Genomic DNA, 23,651 nt, shown 5'->3' with positions numbered 1-23,651 from the left:
CGTCTAACTATATTGTAGCACACCGCAGCAAACATCTTTCATGTGCTGAGCCACTTGTCGATCAGCCTCATTCTAGACTTGGATGCTCATCCCTGCTAGATAGGGTACTCTTGCTTTGTTCTTATGATAACTGGTCTGTCATGTGCTCCATCCTTTAACATCTCATGCCATTTAAGGGATGTCATTCTATGCAGACACCGCACCACTGGTATTTCACTGGAGGTTAGAAACACTGTAGATTTCTCAGCAGGCCCACCAGTTGTGGGCAGAGCTTCTGCTCACTCTGCCTATGGGGAATCTATGCCAAACTACCTTTTCCCAAATACTCAAGTGGGTTTAACATGACTGTGTCAAGAACCATTCATCATCTCAAACTTAATATATGCAATTTCCAAACATAAACTATAAGGAGAGAACATCTTTTGCATTTCCCAGGCCTGAGTCATGATTTCCTTAGCAGTCCAGGCTTGAGGAGTTCTCACCAGCATTAAACATTAAATCCCTGGTATCTCAGAAGATGATCTGAGGGGAACTTGTATGAATAGCCACTGGGTGGATGTGGTTTGTCCACTACCCTGTCCCTTCTGATCACCTTGCTGACTGCCCACTGGTTCCATTACTATCTGCTTCGGATCTGAACCATAGCTGTCACAAAATAGTGATGCAAATTGTTAGAAATTGGGTCTTTGGTTTGCAGTCAGGTTACCCCCTGTCCAAGCAAGGACCGTCACTCCAGTTAGGGTAAAGGAGAATCACACTCAGTTAACCCCCGCTCACCCACTTGGTAGCTTAGCATAGACAGGCGGGCTTAACTTCAGAAGCAATGTGTAAAGTATGTGTACCAATACACACAGTAATATAGTGAAAACACTACAAAATGGACACCGCACCAGTTTAGAAAAATAGGTTACATTTATCTAAATCAAACAAGACCAAAACAACAAAAATCCAACATACACAATTTAAAATATGAATTTTCAAAAGAACAAGAGTCTTAGGTGGTCATTACAAAGGAGTCCCAGCAGAGAGTCCAGTTGTTAGCAGAGGACGTCTTTGATGGCCCTTCAAAACAGGAAGCAAGCTCAGTTCGAGCCCTTGGAGATTCTTCTCAAGCAGGAATGCACAACAAAGTCCAGTCTTTGCTCCCTTTCACAGGCAGAAGCAGCAACTGCAGGATAGCCAAACAAAGCACAGTCACAGGCAGCATTTTTCCTCAGCTCTTAAGCTCTTCTCCTTGCCAGAGGTTCCTCTTGATTCCAGAAGTGATCTGATTTTTAGGTGGTTTGGGTCCAATACTTATTTCCCTTTCTGCCTTTGAATTAGGCCTACTTCAAAGGAAAGCTCTATTGTACAGACGATCCTGCCTGGCCCAGGCCAGGCCACAGACACACAGCAGGGGGTTGGAAACTGCATTGTGACCACTCCTCCCTTTTCCTCCAGCCCAGATGGTTCATCAGGATATGCAGGATACACCAAAGCTCCCTTTGTGTCACTATCTAGAGGAGAGGTGCAAACAGCTCAACTGTCAAACTGACCCAGACAGGGAATCCACAAACAGGAGTCACAGAATGGTTTAAGCAGGAAAATGCCTACTTTCTAAAAGTGGCATTTTCAAACACACAATCTAAAAACAAACTTTACCAAAAGATGTATTTTTGAATTGTGAGTTCAGAGACCCTAAGCACCATATTTCTATCTGTTCCAAAAGGAAATCTGCACTTTAACAATATTTAAAGGCAGCCCCCAATGTTAATCTATGAGAGCGATAGGCCTTGCAACAGTGAAAACCGAATTTGGCAGTATTTCACTGTTAGGACATATACAACACACTAGTATATGTCCTACCTTAAACATACACTGTACTGTGCCCACAGGGCTACCTATGGCCTACCTTAGGGATGCCTTAGATGTAGAAAAAGGGGAGGTTTAGGCGTGGAAAACGGGTACACTTGCCAAGTTGAATTGGCAGTTTAAAACTGCTCCCACAGACACTGCAGTGGCAGGTCTGAGCCATGTTTACAGGGCTACTCATGTGGGTGGCACAACCATTGCTGCAGGCCCACTAGTACCATTTGATTTACAGGACCTGGGCACCTCTGGTGCATGGTACTAGGGACTTACTAGTAAATCAAATATGCCAATCATGTAAAAACTGTAAACTATGCACTTGTATAGCGCACTACTCACCCATTAGGGTCTCAAGGCGCTGTACGCATACCGCTGTGGAACCCCTCCTGGCTTTTTCCCTGGAAAGCCAATTACACATACATTTTACATAGAAGCACTTGCACTTTAGCACTGGTTAGCAGTGGTAAAGTGCCCAGAGTATCAAAAGCAGCAAAACAGAGTCCAGCACACACCAACAGCCCGGGAAACAGAGGCAAAACGTTAGGGGAGACCACGCCAAGGAGGCCAACTCTAACACAAATCCTTTGGACACACATTTGGAAATATCTCATTGGACAATAAATTGAAAAGTCAACATATGAAACCACATTATCCCATTTACTCAACAGTTTTTCACAGGACCAGATAGCAATGCCCTCCAAGAATTAATTTACTTTGTCATGCTGTCTCTGAACTTCTAATGGTAGTGGGAAGCTGTGTGAATAAACCTTCTAATTATTGTATGTTTCATAATCACATACTTTCACTCTCATCTTGCTCCATATTTATCTAATACTGGAAAGAGGCTATACTTAAGCAAGCCTGTTGTTGTATTCTCCCATTGAGCTTGCCAGCCTCACAATCTAACCCATAGATTCACATTCATACCAACACACCCCAGCTCATAAAATATATCTCCACTGCATCATTGAGGATGCAAAGACAAAGGGGAATGATTACAAGGGCCTGCTACATTAGCACCACATTAGCAGGGAAGACATTCAGAATCACAGTCTTTAACCTCTGTAGAACGTGGGCCCTATGATTTTCTTAGCTCCATCTTTAACTTGTTTCGCTGGAAGTCTCTCACTTTCTCAGCCTCAGACAACAGGTTGTTCTCCACCATCTCCTTCATTTAAATCTGGATGCCTATGACAACTGAAGTAAAAATAGTCACTGACTAGGGAGGTGTAGTGGCTCTGGGGGCTGTGATGTATCTGGGAAAATGCACCAACCATGCAATCTGAATACAACAGGAGCACTGAGGTACAGGGTCACCCACCCATTACACACCATAGCACATACAGATGCAATAATCATGCCTTTACACCCCTGCAGGACCCCTACCCAACGTCACCGGACAGGAGGATCCAGACATGTCCACTCCACCCACAGAAGAGGCCCACTGTGATGACAGCAGCTCTGTCCAACTGGATCTAGATGACCAGCCCGGTCCATCTGGGACCTCAGGACAGTCGGTTCCCCTCTCACAGTCACAGGTCACTACAGAGCCTCCCCCTCTGGAAACACCAGCACAGCACCCACCCAGCGGGCCCATACCTCTGTCCCCAGGACACGTCAAGCAGCAGTGTGTCCACCACTACTGGGAACCCAGGCTAACCCACCACCCCAACAACACCAGGGACCTGGGGGCAGTGGAAGTGGACACACGGTTAAGGGGACAGAGGCCCAGGAACACAGGGGAACTGGGAGGGCTGCTGTGCGACAGGGGGAGGACAGGCCCAGGGAACCCACTCTCTACAAGACCCTCTCAAACATCATGGGAGCCTACTACCATTCCCAGGCAACAGTACTGGCCAAGTTTCAGGAGACCCAGCGTCTGCAGGAGGAACAGTATTTGGGGTTCAGGGAGGAACTCAAATCCATCAATACCATCCTGGGCACCATTGTAGGGGTGCTGAAGGAACTCGACAACACCAGGAGGGACACTGTGGCACAACAAGGGGCCCCTGACACTAGCCTGGAAGATGAACTGCCCACCACCTTCGCAGGCGCTAGTTGACAGGAGGCACCGCCACAGGACCACAACACCAGCACCCCACCCCCTGCAGATGGAGAACCACCCCGCAAGTGGTTCCTGAGATCCAGGACAAAGACAGAGAATAATGCCCAGACCCCTGCCAAGAAATGAGACCACCCTGATTGTCATCCTTCTGTCCCACTTTGTCACCCTGTCCAGCCTTAAACTGCCCCAGCTCCACTTCCTATGCCCCTTTGGACAATGCACCTGTGAGACTAATAGACTGGATTCTGCCATGGACAATCCTCCACCATCACCCCTGACCATTTTCAAACCCCCTCCACTATTGAGCACTTAAATAAACACCCTTCAATCACAAAACAATCTGGAGTCAGTCTGTGCTTTAGAAAATGTGTATTTGCAATTACTGAGGAAAAATGCTATATCCAATGTATTGTCAACATACCTATGTCACACACCTCTAGTCCATGCAGAAACAAAGCAGATGTCACACAGTGGGACCCACATCTGTGAAACTGAAAGGGAAAGTGACAAATCAGGGTCCATACACTGGGTGAAAGTGACAGACAGATGAGAGGTAGAAGAATTATATCAGATGTAGCAGGCAGTGTCGTCTTCTTAACTGTGTCTCAGTGGAAGTATTGAGTAATCACCGTGTTCCTGTTGTCTATGTGCTCTTCTTCCTCGTCTTCACTGTCCACAGGCTCCACAGCTGCCACAACACCTCCATCGGGACCATCCTCCAGCAGAAAAGGCACCTGTCGTCGCAAAACCAAGTTGTGAAGCATGCAGCAGGCCACGATAATCTGGCACACCTTCTTTGGTGAGTAGAATAGGGAACCACCTGTCATATGGAGGCACCGGAACCTGGCCTTCAGGAGGCCGAAAGTCCTTTCTATAATCCTAGTTCGCCCATGTGCCTCATTGTAGCGTTCCTCTGCCCTTGTCCTGGGATTCCTCACTGGGGTCAGTAGCCATGACAGGTTGGGGTAACCAGAGTCACCTGCAAATGTCAAGGGACAACTGTTAGACACACACTAACTCTTAGGGACATCCCCAGACCAGGACACCTAGTCACACTGTATTGGGCCCATGTCCTCACCTAATAGCCACACACGGTGCCTCTGGAGTTGCCCCATCACATAAGGGATGCAGCTATTCCTCAAAATGTAAGCGTTATGCACTGAGCCAGGAAACTTGGCATTCACATCGGAGATGAACTGGTCGGCCAAACACACCATCTGCACATTCATCAAATGGTAACTCTTCCGGTTTCTGTAAACCTGTTCACTCCTGCGGGGGGGGCAAGGCCACATGTGTCCCATCAATGGCATCTATGATGTTGGGGATATGTCCCAGGGCATAGAAGTCACCTTTCACTGTAAGCAAATCCTCCACCTGAGGGAACACGATGTAGCTGCGCATGTGTTTCAGCAGGGCAGACAACACTTTGGACAACACGTTTGAGAACATAGGCTGAGACATCCCTGATGCAATGGTCACTGTTGTTTGAAAAGACCCACTTGCCAGGAAATGGAGTACTGACAGGACCTGCACTAGAGGGGGGATTCCTGTGGGATGGGGGATAGCAGACTTCAGGTCTGACTCCAACTGGGCACACAGTTCTAGGATTGTGGTACGATCAAGTCTGTATGTGACAATTACATGTCGCTCCTCCATTGTCGACAGGTCCACAGGTGGTGTGTACACCGGAGGATGCCGCCATCTACTCACCTGCCCCAGCGGACGTGCTCTATGGAGGAGAATAGCGAGCAAAGAGTCAACCAACACTGAGGTACGTAAACACAACTTAATTCCATAATTTTTTTAAATCGATATATGCCTGTATTAGTGTTTATGCAAGGCCTAGATATGTGTGAAGCAGTCAAAATTAATCCCATGTGGCCCCCTGAAATGGCGGCTGCCTGACCTGTAAGGTGGGACAAGGGGATATGAGGTAACTGCGCAGGCGTTGTACACCGTCACGGTAGGCAGTCGAAGACCGCGGCGCAATTCTGCATTGGTTAACATTGGACCCTGTGGGTCCCAGAAGCCAATGACGATGTACGCCTGTGGTGACGTTACACACCGCCGCGGACGTGACCGCCATTTTCTCTCTGTTCACTCACTTGATACCTGATCTTCGACAGGAGAGGACCTACACTGCAAGTGCTGCTGTGACCTCAGTCTGGAAGAGACAATGGCTCATGTGTTTGGGGAAAGGGTCCCTGCCTTCAGCATGGAGGAGTTAGAGAAACTAGTGGATGGGGTCCACCCCCAGTACACGCTACTCTACGGTCCTCCAGACAAACAGGTAAGTACACTGTGAGCATGCCGAATGGGAAATGCCTGTGTGAAGTGGTGTGGATGAAAGATAGCAGGGGGATGAGGCGTGCATGAAACGACGGTGAGTGCATATGCGTCATAGCAAGGGTAGGGATGCGGGCCAATGACTGTGATGGTGCAGACGGTTATATCTTCTCCTTTTCCACTGTACTATTCGTGTAGGTCAGTGCCCACCAGAAGTAGGATATTTGGCGTGCCATCGCCAAGGAAGTCCGGACCCTGGGGGTCCACCACAGACGGAGCACCCACTGCCGTAAAAGATGGGAGGACATTTGCCGCTGGAGCAAGAAGACGACGGAGGCCCAGCTGGGGATGGCCTCCCAACGTGGGAGGGGTGCCCGTCGCACCATGACCCCCCTGATGTTCCGGATCCTGGCGGTGGCGTATCCAGAGTTGGATGGGCGCTTGAGGGCATCACAGCAGCCACAAGGGGGTGAGTACACTCTCATTCTGCTGATTCAGCGCGCATTGTAGGTGTCTGGGTGGGGGAGGTGGGCTGTGGGTTCCCCTAGGCCAGGGCGAGTTTAGTAGGAAAGGTCCCTTCTTAAGGCAGGCCATGTGGCACCCCACCCCACCTGTGTTCAGAGCCAACTACACCTAGTCAGGCTCCTGTGACTTCCATGTGTGCAGCAATCTGTCATAGGCCTTGTACCCCATGTCCCTGTGATTAATTAGGGAACTCTAAGTGCACAGCATAGTGCAGGCGGCTTCTGTGTCTGTAGTGTCCGCCAACGGTAGCGGTATTGCATGCACTCAACATATCTTTCTTCTGTCTTTCGCCCCCTTTTTGTGGTCTCCCTGTTCTTGTGTGCATTAGCATCATCAGGTGGAGGAGCATTGGCACTGGAGCAGGAGGGAGCTGCATCCCACATGGCCCTGGAGGGAGAGACAACGGAGTCAGAAGCCACCAGTGGGATGGAGGGCGAGGGGAGCTCCACGGCGGAGACAGGAGCTGAAACCAGCGACACGGACTCCTCCTCTGATGGGAGCTCCCTTGTGGTGGCGGGCCCCTCTGTGCCCCCCGCATCTACAGGTACAGCCGCCACCCCCCCTACCAGCACCACCCTCCCAGCAGCCCCTCAGCATGTGTCCCGTGGCCGCTCACCCAGGAGGGTGGGCATCTCCTTCGCCCCAGGCACCTCAGCCCCTGCCCCAGTCAGCCCTGCTGCCCTCAGTGAGGAGGCCATTGACCTCCTCAGGTCCCTCACTGTTGGGCAGTCTACCATTTTGAAAGCCATCCAGGGTGTAGAGGGGCAGTTGCAACAGACGAATGCATACCTGGAGGGCATTCATTCTGGTCAGACAGCCCAACAACAAGCTTTTTAGACTCTGGCCTCAACACTGATGGCAGCCATTGTCCCTGTGTCCAGCCGCCCCCCTCCAACTTCCTCCACCCAGACCCAAACACCTGTACCTCAGCCTATCCCAAGCACACCATCAGACCAGCATGCACACACCTCAACACAAGTGAAGCTCAGGCAAACATAAGCACCACACACCCCACAGGCACTCACGCAAGCATCATACCCATGCAGGCATACCAACATCCACTGCCTCCACTGTGTTCCCCTCCTCCTCGTCTCCCTCCTCCCTCCCAGTCTCGTCTCCACTCACACCTGCATGCACTACATCTTCAGCCACTACGTCCATCACCAGCACACCCACCACCACACCCTGCTCACTTGCACTCACCACCCCCACTACCATTCACACATCCCATGTGTCCTCTCCCAGTGTGTCTGTGAGCCCACCTCCCAAGGTACACAAATGCAGCCACTCACCCACCCAACAGCCATCCACCTCACAACAGCCTCCAGCCCATGCACCTACACCCAAAGTCAGCAAACGTACGCCTCCTACAACCACTACATCTTCCTCCACTCCCAAACCCCCTCCATAAACCCGTCCCAGTGTGTCCCAAAAACTTTTCCTGTCCAACCTTGATCTCTTCCCCTCACCTCCCCCACCCCTTCAGTCCCCTAGGGCAGCCTTTCCAGGTCCCAACCCAGCACCTCAGCCACAACATCTGCCGGAACAGTGGTGCCAGTAGTAACTGGCTTCTGGAGTGTGCCAAGGGAAGCGCGTTTGCAGCAGGAGAAGGAGGCGGCCATCTGATCAAGGGCAGGAGCCCTTTAAAATCAAGTTTGCGCTCCCGCTGTCGCGGGAAGCGCTTTTGCAGCAGGAGAAGGAGGCGGCCATCTGATCAAGGGCAGGAGCCCTTTAAAATCAAGTTTGCGCTCCCGCTATCGCGGGAAGCGCGTTTGCAGCAGGAGAAGGAGGCGGCCATCTGATCAAGGGCAGGAGCCCTTTAAAATCAAGTTCGCGCTCCGGCTATCGCGGGACGCGCGCGCGCGGCGCCCATCAGCGCCTGACAGAGGCTGGGCCACCCCCCTGACATCCTTTTCCCGGCTCCCACTGATATTGGTTCCTACAGGGCTGTAAGGAGATGCTTGGACTCAGACTTGTAGCTGGTTTCAGTTCTGTGGTCAGGGCAGAAGCCCTAAATAACTTTCTTGTACCTCCACCTTGTGCCCACCAGAGCCAGGAGAAGGCTGGGCTGGGCACACCTTGTTGTTATTTGTTTTAGAAATCGCATATACCCTGTCTGTGACTAGCTAAGAGTGCCTAACATAACTACCCCTCATACATAATGGGGAAAAGAAAGCAAAACCAAATAGGGAACAGTACGAATACCACAACCCAGAGATGCACCAACACAATTACCAATTACCTTACAGATGCAATGGGAAAATTAAACGAAGAAATCATTAATGCTGAAGCACGTTTAGTGGCAACAACATTTTTTCTACATGAGGCCATCACCGAAGTGAGCTCTGAGGCTGCAGGCCTAACCTCTGAATTAAAAGCCCCAGAAGAAAAATTTATTGGGCCAGATTCTAGATTTTCTCTAGGCCCTTTACTCCCTACAGATATAATAGAGGAAATTGACTCAGCAAACAGTACAGACGACCAAATCCCTTCACCACCCAAGAAAAAAAGAAGTAGCCAGATCATTAAATCTAAGTCCATGCTAGTACACTCACAGTTTCCTAAGAGTAACAAAAAAAATATTACACAAATGCATGGGGGTCATGCAGTAGTACCATCATCAGATAACGATGGTTCCTTACAAAAACGTGTGGAAACCCTTTTTAAGAAACTGCATGGCAAGTTAGATCATATAGAGACAAAAGTATTGTCAGAATTTAAGGAGATAAAAGAACGCATAACCAAGATAGAAGTAGGTGTTAATTCAATGACTAAACCCAAAACTCTGTCTCCTGGCAGTGATCTTATATTAAACGAGAATCAAGAGGCTGCGGTTTTAAGGAATAGAGAAATGATAGGGTTTGCAGATCCCAACAAAAAGAGTATGAAATGCCGACATCCCATACAGGAAGAAATTCCTCAGCCCAAGGCACCTATGATTAATCAAATGGAGCCTATGGATAGAAATCATAGACGCCAGTCCCTGACTAGAAATAGACCCGTGAAAGAGGTGTTATAACTACGGCCAGATGCTACTCCATATACAATTATTCTTAAAAATGTTCCCAAACTAGGCCCTGGCCAGATATACGTAATAAGGTAGTACACTGGATGTCAGGGAATATATGTACACCAGATATACTATTTTGTGAAATCTTATATGCAAGGAGAGTTGACTGGGTGAGAAATCTGGAGGAAGAAGAGGGAGATTGTATTGTGGTCAACTTTCGTAATCCTCATTTTGTGGGCCAACTGCTAGCAGATTTGGATATAAGACATCGAAAATGTAAAAACCTGAGGAGGGAGATTATGGCTGTTCCCCTAGGATACTTTTACAGAATGATGAATACCACAGGTATAAGAGACACAGGGGTTACAGGGAATACATCCAGTATCTTGGACAGGCATAATAAATTTGAGCATTCCAACCGTTTTGCCCCCCTGAGTAACATGGAGGATCTAGATTGACTGCAGGAGAACATGAGTAGAAAAGTGACTTCGCTGCACAATGAAATACAACCTATTACTATAGTGCCCAAATCAAAACCTCTAAGTGGTAATGGCGACACTGAGACAGATGGGAGACCTTTAGTAGGAGACCTAATTATACTCATGTCATGGAATATAGCTGGAGTAAAAACGAAAATGGTTGAGAAGGAATGGCAGACTTTAATAAGTTCATCACATATAATCTGCCTACAAGAGACATGGCACACGGGATCCTTTTCTATGGAAGGCTATGCCACATTCTCCACACCATCCTCGGCCTCAGCCAGGGGAAGGGCAAAGGAAGGTTTAGCAATTTTGATTTCAACATTGGTACCCTACTCATTGGTGAAATCCTCCCTCGATTCCCCTCACAACCAGTTTTTATACTTTAGGATAGATGGGATCTTAGGAATTGTACTAATAAGCTATTACAACAACAAATTTGATGGTACTAATAGAGTAGTGGCATCGACTGTTCAGGACGACCTACAGGCCTTCGTAAATTATATAATTTCAAGCTACATAATAATATGGGCTGGAGATTTTAATACCGGGATATGCAAGAATACTATAGGAAAGACATGTGGATTCATCGACGATGGGGGAAGTGCTTAACTGCACTTTTTACATAATAACTATGGAACTGCATTGAATGAAATATTATTTAGATATGACTTAGAGCTGATGGAGCAAGATGGGCATAAAGGAGTGAAGCTTCCATCGTTTGTAGGAGGAGGACATTTCTCGTTAATCGACCACATACTAATGTCAAAGAGTCATATGGATATGGTCGTTTCACTGAAGATTGAGCCTACTATCTATAGTGATCACTACCCCCTGTTACTGACCTTGAGATTAGCCAAACCCTTTAATATAGGTGAACGATTAGCAATGGATATAGGAATAAGAAGGGAAAATGGATTTGCGATTAAATGTACTGGGATAAATAAAATGGATGTGATGAATAAAGTTGTGACACAACACCGTCAAGAAATTCTCACATGTACAGAATACAATCAAAATCCATACACGATCCTAGGATCCTTTAACCAACTTAGAAATGCCATTGCAGGAAGTTTAGTGAGAGCATTGGGGAAAAAAAAGAGCGAAAAAGTGGGGTGGTTTGATCACAATTGCTCATCAGCCAGCCAGGAACTAAAACAAGCCCTGCAGGTCCGACCAAGAAATAGAGAAGAAGTAATTATTAAGCGTTTTAACTACAAACATGCATTAGAAACCAGGAAGGCACAATTGAGAGCTAGGGCATGGGCTAATCTTGAGCAAGCAACGACATTAAGAGATAGTACTTTATTTTGGAAAACAATTAACCAACCCTTCCTAAAAAATAGTGATGTACCCGAAATAACAGTACACGTTCCTTTATTGGAATGGCTTTCTCATTTTGGATCAATTTTTAACCCAGATAACCTGACTATTCACCCGTCAAATAATGGGATAATTGAGATCAATCCACCCTTCTTGAAACCAGTTAGTCTAGGGGAAGTAAAATTTGCAATGGGAAGATGCCCGAAAGGGAAGGCGCCGGGCCCTGACGGGGTGCCAGTAGATGCATATTTGACACACGTTGATTTATGGTGCCCTATCCTGACCCAAGTCTTTCGGAGTGTGACAAAGGGATATATTTTAACATCATGGAGCGAAAGTATAATTGTCCCTATTTTTAAAAAGGGGCATAGAGGTGACCCCAAATGTTATCGGCCAATTTCACTCTTAGATACCTCTGTCAAACTGCTGGGAAGAGTACTCATAGAAAGATTAGAAACATGGGCAACTAACAACCATATACTTACAGAGGCTCAACTGGGATTTAGGCCTGGGGTTGGTACCCTGGAACAATGTATAAACCTCAACCTAATAATAAGTAAATATACAATAGCAAAGAAGGGTCATGTGTTCCTCTGTTTTGCAGATCTTAGTAGTGCCTTTGATTTGGTGAATCATGCTAAGTTGTGGAAAGTTTTAACAGATATGGGTGCACCCTCAGATATAATAAGCTTCTTGGCGCAATTATACAACCATCTAATAGCACGGGTGAGATATGGAAGAAATGGTGAATGTACGCCAGGTTTTAGGATAGGGCGAGGAATACGCCAAGGTTGTGTTTTGGCGCCGCTCCTATTTTCCCTTTACATAAATGGTGTAGATGCCCACCTAAAAAATTTAGAAATTGACAGCCCTAAAATAGGAGAATGTTCTATCCCAATCCTTTTATATGCAGATGATGCAGTATTGCTGTCACGAACTGCAAATGGGTTGCAGCGATTAATGGAGGGCTTCATGGAATTCATGGAGGAAAGAGATATGATGTTGAATATGAGCAAAACAGTGGTAATGACTTGTGGACAGGGAAAGGCCAGGAAGAAAACTTATTTTATCAAGGGCCACAAATGTGAAGAGGTGAATGGATTTGCATACTTGGGTATACATTTTTCTAATATGGGACATTGGAAACAACATCTAGAAACTATTAAGATGAAGTATATTAGGTAAACTGAGGCTGTCTTTCGATTCTCGAAAAAAATTGGTAATAAACCCCTAAGGGAAATGCTGCAAATCTACAAAACTAAATCAATTAGCAGCATCACATATGGTTCTGCCCTTTGGGGCTTGATGCCCGAGATCCATTCATTACAAGTGCTAGAGAATAAATTTTTTAACAGATTACTTGCAGTTCCAAATACCACCTCCACATACATGGTACATAAGGAACTGGGCAGCCCTTACGTGGTAGATCTAATATATATAAATGCTTTGTCGGCTTGGCATGGTATTTGGTCAAAAGAAAGGGACACATCTTACCCAAAAGATTATTAAAGATTGTCTTACATTAGAACATTGGGATAGAATCCCATGGTTCATGCACTTAAAAGATCTGTTGAGAGGTATAAATCTAACACCAAATCTAGACAACCCAGGCATAGACATCCAATTTAGTAAGAAAGAATTGAAAAATCAACTAATGGCATGGAGGGTTAGTGATAGAGAAAATAGAGAATGCATGAAATCAACGGTAGCACTTTATATGATCGAAAACAATGAGGTAACACCAAATTACTTACTTACAGTTGTGAATACACAGCATAGATTTTATTTGACCCGATTACGTTTTAGAATGTTACACTTTTTGGTAGCCTTCCCAAAGGTGAGGATTTGGAGTAAAAGCCTACCGAAGTGCCCCTGCGTGGGACGATTTGTACAATCCACAATGCACTTTATTATATCTTGTAAATTCTATCATGACATTAGGAAACAATTTTTAAAACCACTATTTATTACTAACAAGTTATTTTATTGTAGAGAAGTTTTTAACTATTTATTTAAATTGGATACCAATGAGAAATGTAAAGCAGTGATAAAATGTATCCTACATGCAATTGAACAGAGGAAAAAGTTGTCTTATTTAGAAAAGCTCCGATACGAGAATGAATAACCGCATAATTTGTTGCAACAAAGGTTTTTACCCTTTTATTTATTAGTAATGTATCTGGAAGTATTTTATTGTATAACCTTTTTATCTTAAAGAGACTGTTTTTTCTTTTATGGAGTAAAATCCGAATAAAGATTGTTTTGAATTGAATTGAGTGCGCCAAGCAGCAGGGCAGCCAGTGTGCCAAGGAGCCATACCACAGACAGTCCCCCACCTCAAAAGCACAAAAAGTTGGCCACTGCCCGGCGGGAGAGAGGCAAAACATCTACCACCAAAGCCTCTCCCAGGAGTACAGTTGGGAGTGGGAAGACAGCTGCGCCACCATCCAAGGTGGGCAAGGGGCACAGAAAAAAAGGCAAGTCGCCAAAAACCTGCACGGCGGCTTGCCTGTTTTTCTGTGCGCCACAAGCACCGCTGCCAAGGACACCGCTGCCAAGGACAAGACCGCCACAAGTACCGCTGCCAAGGACAAGACCGCCACCAGCACCGCTGAACAGGACACCGCCACCACAAGCACCGCTGCCAAGGACACTGCCGCCACAAGCACCGCTGCCAAGGACAAGACCGCCACCAGCACTGCTGAACAGGACACCGCCGCCACAAGCACTGCTGCCAAGGACACCGCCGCCACAAGCACCGCTGCCAAGGACACCGCCACCACAAGCACCGCTGCCAAGGACAGGACCGCCACCAGCACCGCTGAACAGGACACCACCGCCACAAGTACCGCTGCCAAGGACACCGCCGCCACAAGCACCGCTCCAAGCACCGCTGCCAAGGACAAGACTGCCGCCACAAGCACCGCTGCCAAGGACACCGCCGCCACAAGCACCGCTGCCAAGGACAAGACCTCCACCAGCACCGCTGAACATGACACCGCCGCCACAAGCACCGCTGCCAAGGACAAGACCGCCACCAGCACCGCTGCCAAGGACAAGACCGCCACCAGCACCGCTGAACAGAGCACTGCCGCCACAAGCACTGCTGCCAAGCACACCGCCGCCACAAGCACCGCTGCCAAGGACACCGCCGCCACAAGCACCGCTGAACAGGACAAGACCGCCACAAGCACCGCTGAACAGGACAAGACCGCCAACAGCACCACTGAACAGGACACCGCCGCCACCAGCACCGCAGGCCAATGAGCGCCAAAAGCTCCGACGCTACTGAGGCCGCCACGAGCATGATGAAGCACTCTGGGCACCAAGCCCCCTCCAGAACCAGTGGAAAAAGGCATCCACTACCTCAGTCCTTGGCAGGATGAAGCACTCTGGGCACCAAGCCCCCTCCAGAACCAGTGGAGAATCACATCCACTACCTCAGTCCTTGGCAGGATGAAGCACTCTGGGCACCAAGCCACCTCCAGAACCAGTGGAGAAAGGCATCCACTGCCTCAGTCCTTGGCAGGATGAAGCACTCTGGGCACAAAGCTCCCTCCAGAACCAGTGGAGAATCACATCCACTACCTCAGTCCTTGGCAGGATGAAGCACTCTGGGCACCAAGCCCCCTCCAGAACCAGTGGAGAATCACATCCACTACCTCAGTCCTTGGCAGGATGAAGCACTCTGGGCACCAAGCCCCCTCCAGAACTAGTGGAGACTGTTATCCACTTGTGAGACTGTGGCGTTGCACTCCCCAGGATAGAGCAGTGGGCAAACCACCCACTGGAGAGACTTGAGAGACTGTGGCTTTGCACTCCCCAGGATAGAGCAGTGGACAAATCACCCACTGTAAAGACTTGTGAGACTGTGGCTTTGCACTCCCCAGGATAGAGCAGTGGGCAAACCACCCACTGTAAAAACTTGTGAGACTGTGGCATTGCACTCCCCAGGATAGAGCAGTGGGCAAACCACCCACTGGAGAGACTGGAGAGACTGTGGCTTTGCACTCCCCAGGATAGAGCAATGGACAAACCACCCACTGTTAAGACTTGTGAGACTGTGGCTTTGCACTCCCCAGGATAGAGCAGTGGGCAAACCACCCACTGTAAAGACTTGTGAGACTGTGGCTTTGCACTCCCCAGGATAGAGCTGTGGGCAAACCACCCACTGTGAAGACTTGTGAGACTGTGGCTTTGCACTCCCCAGGATACACCAGTGGGCATGGAGCCTCCTCGTGGATCTGGCGCCGTGCACTCATCCGGCTGAGGTGCCCTCCTTCCCTTCCCCCTGAGGTGCCTGTTGTATTTCTATCTGATGCCCCAGCAGTGTTCTCTCCATTTTGATCGGGTATTGAGTGTGGGCCTCGGCCATGCATTTTGGGCCAAGTGGTTCACGGACTTTAATGGTGGAATACCTTGGACTTGTATTCTTGGTGTATATATTTGTTTATAGTGTGTATATATATTTTTGATTACTGTATTTTAGTAGATTACAAACGGTCAACTAATTTCCTTTTGTCCTTGCATTCTTCCAGGGGGGCTGGGGGTTGTAAATGTAATGTACTTGTGTGTGTGTTGTAGTGGGTGAGGGTGGGGGTGGGAGTGTTGCGTGTTGCGTGTGTGTGTCACTCTTTTTTCCCTCCCCTGTGTTGTAGGTGCAGTACTCACCGTGGTCTTCTCCGCCGTCGTTGATGTTCCTGGTAGAGGAGCAGGAAGACAAAGGCTGGCAGTATCTGGAGCTCGGGTTCCATGGCGTCCTGGTTCCTCGTGTGGTGTGTAGAGGTGAGCATTTTCCCTTCCACGTCCTGTTTCCGCCGTGTTTTTGTTCGCGGTGAATCCGCCCCGGAAAAGGTGGCAGATTGGACTGTTGTAATACCGTGGGCGGAACCTTGTCTCCCGCCTGTCTGTTGGCGGTTACCACTGCGGTGTTTGTTTGTACCGCCGTGGCGGTCGGAGTGTTAAAGTGGCTGTCTATGTTGGCGGTTTATGCCGCGGTCATAATAAAAAAAATTACCGCCGGCCTGTTGCCGGTTTTACCACCGCTTTAACACCGATCGCCAGGGTTGTAATGACCACCTACGTCTTTGTTTTGGATTCCAGCTTTGGTTCCTCACATCCAGTAATGACAACAACAATTTTCGATTGCTCCTACCCACAGAAATTGCAAGGATCTTCAAATCATCCAAGGATCTGCGAATCCCTCATTAGATGAAGGAGAAAATTCGCCCTTTTTTCATGGGTTGTTCTTATTTTCCAATTTTAAATCTTCAGGAGATTCAAAGATCGTGTTACCCGAACCATCTGTGAATTAACGGGCAAGATTTACAAAATTGTCTGGCTGACTAAGTCCTCAAAGCCTACTCAACAACTTTTCTAAACACAAATATGTCACAAAATACTGAATAATTTTTCACATAGCTACTTAAAGGAACCTTAACATTTTTTATCGAATCTAGTGCAAGGATACGGCACTTTTCACTCCTGTCAGGTAAACAACAAGGTACAAATGTAAAAGTTTAGAATCCTCAAGTGATGACTGCTCAAAATGGTTTGTCTTAAAATGCTTCTCTGTATCCAGTTCACTCTTTAGATGACTTTCAAGGATAATAACAATCTCTTCAAAACTCTGACAACAAGGTCCTGACTGCAGCAACTATGGGGCATATTTGCATGGAACTGGTGCAGCGCGGCGGTGTACCAAAGTTGGCAGCGCCGTGCTGCTTCAGTTCTGAAACTTAGGGATGCACGGTATTTACAAAAATATGGGGTACCTGTGTTTCTCATAGTGCTGGTGCTAAATATAGCTGCCAACGCAGGCATCCTTGCTACATAGTGCAAAGGTGTCTGCGTTGAAGGTAGTGATTGCTTATGTGCAGAAGGATATCCTTTTCTGCACAAAAACAATGTACATTGCAGAATGCAGCAAACATATAAGTGGCAAATCGTCATTACTGAATGATTGTTTATGTGCAGGAAGGGACACCTTCCTGCACATAAACAATCATTAATGGCCTTTTTTCTCTTTCTATGTGTGCTGGAGAATGTAGCACACATAGAAAAAGCAAAAACAAGGAGAAATAAAAGTATTTCTCCTTGTTGCGCCATGCTAACCCCTGGGAGGTATTAGTTTTTGGCTCTACCACAGATTTCTGAATTCTTGGAAACCTTGGGCACCATCCAAAGCAATGGGTGTTGCGGTGGAACAACTACAGCAACACTCATTGCATGCCTCTCTGCTGCAGAAAAGTGCTTCGGAGGGACCCATATTTACAAGGCGGCATTAAGTGGCTTAACGCCGACTTGTAAATATGGCGCAATGCACAGTGCCACCAGAGCGTCGCTAAAAGTGACGCTCCAGTGGAGCTAGGGTGTATACATTTGCCCCAATGTATTTTAGTTAACTATCAAATATGAGTTAGGCCACATGGAACGTATACTCTAAGGCCATCATTATGAAATTGGCATTCTGGGCCGTCATGCCGGCGGTGGCGGTGAATACCTCCATGGCGGCCCAGACCGCCACATAATGAAGACAGGGACCTCCTCCTCCGCCAGGCTAACTCCGACAGGCAGCATGACGGTGGACGACATCATTATCAGACAGGGCAGCGCTGCTGCCCCTCGGATAATGATCCCATTTCCTCAGCCTTTCCCTGGTGGGTTTCCCTGCCAGGGAAAGGCTGGCGGAAGGGGTGATCCGGGGCCCCCCTCGGGGCCCCTACACTGTCCATGCACTTGGCATTGGCAGTGCAGGGGCCCCTGTGCAGTGCCCCATCGCACAGGTCACTGCCCGATTTACAGACAGTGATCTGCGCAACGGGTGGAGCTGCACCCGCCGCATGGAGCCGCTGGCAATGTCCCGGCCAGGCATTCTGCTGGGCCCAGCAGAATGTTTATTATACGGCCAGCGGGATCCCAGGGGGGCTGGCGGTCTATAGAAAGACCGCCAGTTTGAACATAATGAGGGCCTAAGAGTTTAATATGACACCACCATTGTCATACTGACCCGTTGAGGTGGTTTGACTAGAGGAAGGAGGTGAGTGCAAGCCAAGGATCATCTTAAGTGCAAAGGGGACATAGGTCCTCATTACAACTCTGGCGGTTGGTGATAAAGCGGCGGTAAGACCACCAAAAGGCCGGCAGTTAAAAAAATGGAATTATGACCATGGCGGAAACCGCCAACACAGACAGCCACTTTAACACCCCGACTGCCACGGCGGTAGCAACTAACACCGGGACGGTAACTGCCAACAGCCAGGCGGAAGACAATGTACCGCCCACAGTAATATGAGTGGCCAATCTGCCAGCTTTTCCAGGCCGGTACCAATGCCATCAAAAGCACGGCGGAAACAGTACACAGAAGGGAAATGACTCACCTCTCGACACTCAGGGAAGAACCACAACGCCATACACCAGCAACACGAACGGCAGCAAAGATGACAACGGTGAGTACCGCACCTTGCACACAAGGGAGGGGGGGGAAAAGAGAGTGACACACACACGCAACACGCAACACCCCTAAACCCTCCAACACCATACACACAAACAGATGCAGCAACATTAAATATACACCCCGTAACCCTCAGGAATAATGCAAGGACAAAAGGAATTGATTAAATTGAGTGTAATGGTACAATATTAGATAAATACGTCCTTAAAGCAATAAACAGTTTGTACAATATATACAAATGGAGGGACAATGCCCACTCCAAAATGTCCGTGGCCAACGGGGCCATAACACATAGGCCAAGGCCACACTTGACTCCTGTCTCAATACGGAGAGAACACTGCAGGGGCATCAGGTCAAAAACACACAGGCAACTCAGGGGGACGGGGAATGGGGGGGCACCTCAGTTGGCAGATGGTACAATGCCACTACTCCTGGAGGGGGCTACATGCCCACTGCTTGGTCCTGGGGAGTGCAAAGCCACAGTCTCTCAAGTGGGTGGTTTGCCGACTGCTTGGTCCTGGGGAGTGCAAAGCCACAGTCTCTCAAGTGGGTGGTTTGCCCAATGCTTGGTCCTGGGGAGTGCAAAGCCACAGTATCTCAAGTGGGTGGTTTGTCCACTGCCTGGTCCGCGTAGAGGGCGTTGCCGTAGTCCAGTCTGCTGCTGACGAGGGCGTGGGTGACCGTTCTTCTGGTTTCCACGAGAATCCATGTGAAGGTCTTGCAGAGCATTCGAAGGATGTTGTTGCATGAGGACGAGATGGCTTTGACTTGCTGGGTCATAGAGAGCACAGAGTCCAGTATGAAGCTGAGGTTGCGTGCGTGGGTGGTTGGCTTTGGGGCCGACTCCAGAGTGACATCCCACCAGGAGTCGTCCCATGCTGATCTGTCGGGCCGAAGATGATGATCTTGGTCTTCTCTGAGTTCAGCTTGAGGCGGCCTGCTTTCATCCAGTTGGCGATGGCGTGGAGTCTGGTGTGGAGGTTATTCTTAGCGGTTGCAGGGTCATTCATGAGAGAGAGGATGAGCTGAGTGTCGTCGGCGTAGGAAACGATGTTGAGGGTGTGGGCTTGGACGATGTTGGCGAGCGGAACCATGTAGACATTGAAGGGGGTGGGGCTGTGGGAGGAGCCCTGTGGAACTCCGCAGATGGTCTTGGTGCACTTAGACAGGAATTGGGGGAGGCGCACTCAAGGGGTCCTTCCTGAAAGGAAGGAGGTGAGCCAGTGCTGGGCTCTGTGGCGAATTTTGGCGTCAAAGAGGTGTGTGCGCAGGGTGTGGTGTAGTTCGTGGTGGCGAGGGCGTGGGAGCTGATAGCGTTGGCGTCGCTGAATTGAGGGCAGGGGCCTGGCGGTCTGTAGACGAGGATTCCTCTCAGGGTGGTGTTGGCATTAACATGTATCTGGAAGTGCAGATGTTCTGCGGCGTCCAGGGCGTTGTGGATGTCGGTTGAGATCCTGATGTAACTTCTGTGGACTATGGCGATTCCTCCTCCTGGCTTGTTGGTACGGTCTCTTCGGGTGATCTTGTAGCCCTCAGGGATGGCTATGGCAATGTCTGGTACTGATGAGGGGTTCATCCAGGTTTCGGTGAGGAAGGCAATGTCAGGGGAGGTTGATGTGAGCAGGTCCCAGAGTTCGATGGTGTGCTTGTGGATGGAGCGGGTGTTGAGGAGGATGCAGCTGAGGTGGGTGGCATTGTTGTGGTCATTGGGGGCTTGCGCACTGGTGAAGTGGCATGTGCGACAGGAGAAAGGTCCATGGATGTGCCTAGGGGAGGTCTGGCCGCAGTCGGTGGAGCGACCGGGGTTGAGTGCGAGGAGTTCTGAAGCAGTGTAGCGGCGTCTGGTGGTGAGGGGGTGGCGGAGCAGGGGGACTCGTGCTGGGCGTGGTCAAGGCGCAGACGGGCTTGCCTCTGGCGTGGCTGTGCAGCGGCCGCCATTAAGAAGGGGAGGTGGGAGGGAGGAGCAGCTGGGAGGCGATAGCGAATGTGGGTGCGAGGGGGGCGGGACCGCAGGGGACACAGCGGCAGGACTGGGGCGAGGGAGAGGATCGGGCAGACAAGGCAGTGAGAAAAGGAGCGATAAAACTGGCAAAAAGACAGCAGAAAATGGCAATAAACAAAAGCAAAACAAACGGTAAACAAAAAAGGCACAGTAAAATGGCACAAAAAGGCACTAATACAGATTATAGACACACACACTATACTTACAGCAAACCACTAGACACCAGGGATGAGGCGCAGGCTGGTGCCTGCGGGTGGTGGAGGGCCTCAAACTCTCGTCAGTAGCGAGGGTGGGGTCAGGGGCATGGAGGCAGGCTGGTGGAGCTACTCGATGTGTCTAGTGACTCCTGGCCTTAAAGCAGGTCAGGGGTCACACTCTGCACCGCGCAGCAGCTGCCATTAAAAAGGGGAGGTGGGAGGGAGGAGCAGCTGGGATGCTGGAGGCGGTAGGGAATGGGGGCCTTACGGGGGCGGGGACGCAGGGGACGCAGCGACAGGACTTGGGCGAGGGAGAGGATCGGGCAGACAAGGCAGTGAGAAAAGGGGCAATAAAACTGGCAAAAAGACGTCGGAAAACGGCAGTAAACAAAAGCAAAACAAATGGTAAACAAAAAAGGCACTAATACAGGTTACAGACACACACTATACTTACAGCAAACCACTAGACACCAGGGATGAGGTGCAGGCGGGTGCCTGTGGGTAGTAGAGAGCCTCGAACTCTCGTTAGTAGCGAGCTGGGGTTCAGGGGCACGGAGGCAGGCTACTGGAGCTGCTCGGTGTGTCGAGTAACTCCTAACCTCCACCTTGTTTCCTCCACCAGGGCTAATCGCCCCCGATCGCACAGTTCAGCAGACATGTATTGCGAAGCCAGCCCGGGTTAGTCCTCTTCTTACTTCTGCTGTTGTGTCCGTGCGCCCGTGTGGGAGCCTCGCGCCGCTCCCTGGGACTGCATCTCGCGCCCCGGGATCGAGGATGGCCTTGCGACACCGCAATGTGTGTTTATCTGTGACCGGGACTGGCCGCCTGTAGTGCTAGGTCTCGAAGAGATGCGGTGTTTTGAGCTGCACTGCTCTGAATATTCTTTTCTATTCAGAGTTGGATATAGGATTGTGTCTGCACCAGTATGGGGTCCTTGTTTGTTAAGTATTGGAATCTATTTTTTGAAGTCAGTTTAATGTGTAACCAATCAAACCTCTCATTTTTCTTTTGTTATTTACGGTTCTTAGATTCCACTCAGATCCACCAACATTGTACTTCAAGACTGTGAGCTATTTTCCAGGTTCACAGCACTCATATGTTGGCAGTAGTGGAGCTTCCATTCCATGTACTCAAATCAAAAAAGCAATACCACAAACTCTGTAAACTTGTAAACATTTTTGAAAGTTATATATGGTATGAAGACAAATTGTAATACTTTGTTTAAAAATTGGATTCATCAAATTACAACAAAAAAGTTACAGATATAGAATTATATTTCAGTTTTTCTAGGGTTTAAGCCTTGTGGAAATTGCAGTACCAGGAAACAGTATTGCAAAACCAAGGCATGCCAGTCTCTCCGTGCCTATTTTAAAGGGTTGCTTGAAATCTGTGAAACCTTACAAACCATTGCAGAAGTTTGATTAGCTCCTGTGAATGTATTGTTCCACATGCAAATAGCTCTTGAAATTTTTTAATGTTCATTGCATTTCTGTGCAGCTCTGCAGCAAACGAGACAATGGGCCTCATTTGCTTGCCCTTGCACCACTGGAGCGTCACTTTTAGCAACGCTCTGGTGGCTTAACGCTGCCTTGTAATTATGGGCCCCACTGAGGTAGTTTTTTGCACCCATACCTGTCTCTACCGTTGAGACATCTAAACCGTCTGCGAAACAGTGCAATGAGGAATTGGTAGCTTTGAAAAAGAGCTGCAAACATCTAGAGCATGTCTGGAGTAAAGGATTTCATCCCAATGATAAGGCGAACTACCAGAGGGCCCTCAAGGACTATCAGAAATGCATAATGGCTACTCGTGTAATTGTTATGCTGATATAATCGGGGCAGCGCAGAACTCTGCTATCAAGCCAAACAAGATGCTTTCTTTGGTGGCAAAAGTAACATCTGGGTCACTGGCTGATCCGGCAGCCCAGGAAATCTTGAAAAGGGGTATGCCTGTCATTGCACCCCTGCTTTGTGATCTCTTGAATAATTCCTTTGAGTTGGGTAGGGTTCCCCATTTCTGGAAGCACACCATGCTCATACCCCTCTTGAACAAACAAGGTTTGATTTTCTCCAAACCGGAAAATTTCAGGCCAATATCTCTGCTGCTGCTTACTTCTAAGGTGGTTGAAAAATGGGTGAATTGGTAGCTGGCTGACTTTATTTAGGAAAAAGATCTTCTCCACAGAACACAGTCTGGCTTTCGCCCCGCTCACAGTACTGAGTCAGAGCTATTATTAACCTCTGAGTCCAATCAACAAATTGTGTATGGGGGCACCACAACAGCGGACTTGTAATTATAACTTAGTGCTGCTTTTGATTTCGTATACCACTATATTTTGCTGCAACATCTGTGGAAGTGGCTGGCCTCCTTCCTTCAGGACAGAACATTTCAGGTGACAACAAGATCGTTTGGCCCGTATTTATACATTTTTAGCGCCGCATTTGCGTCGTTTTTTGACGC

Source organism: Pleurodeles waltl, chromosome 8 (genome assembly GCF_031143425.1).
Source record: "Pleurodeles waltl isolate 20211129_DDA chromosome 8, aPleWal1.hap1.20221129, whole genome shotgun sequence".
NCBI lineage: Eukaryota > Metazoa > Chordata > Amphibia > Caudata > Salamandridae > Pleurodeles > Pleurodeles waltl.
The sequence above is the reverse complement of the archived record's forward strand: the minus strand, read 5'-3'. Positions refer to the sequence as shown.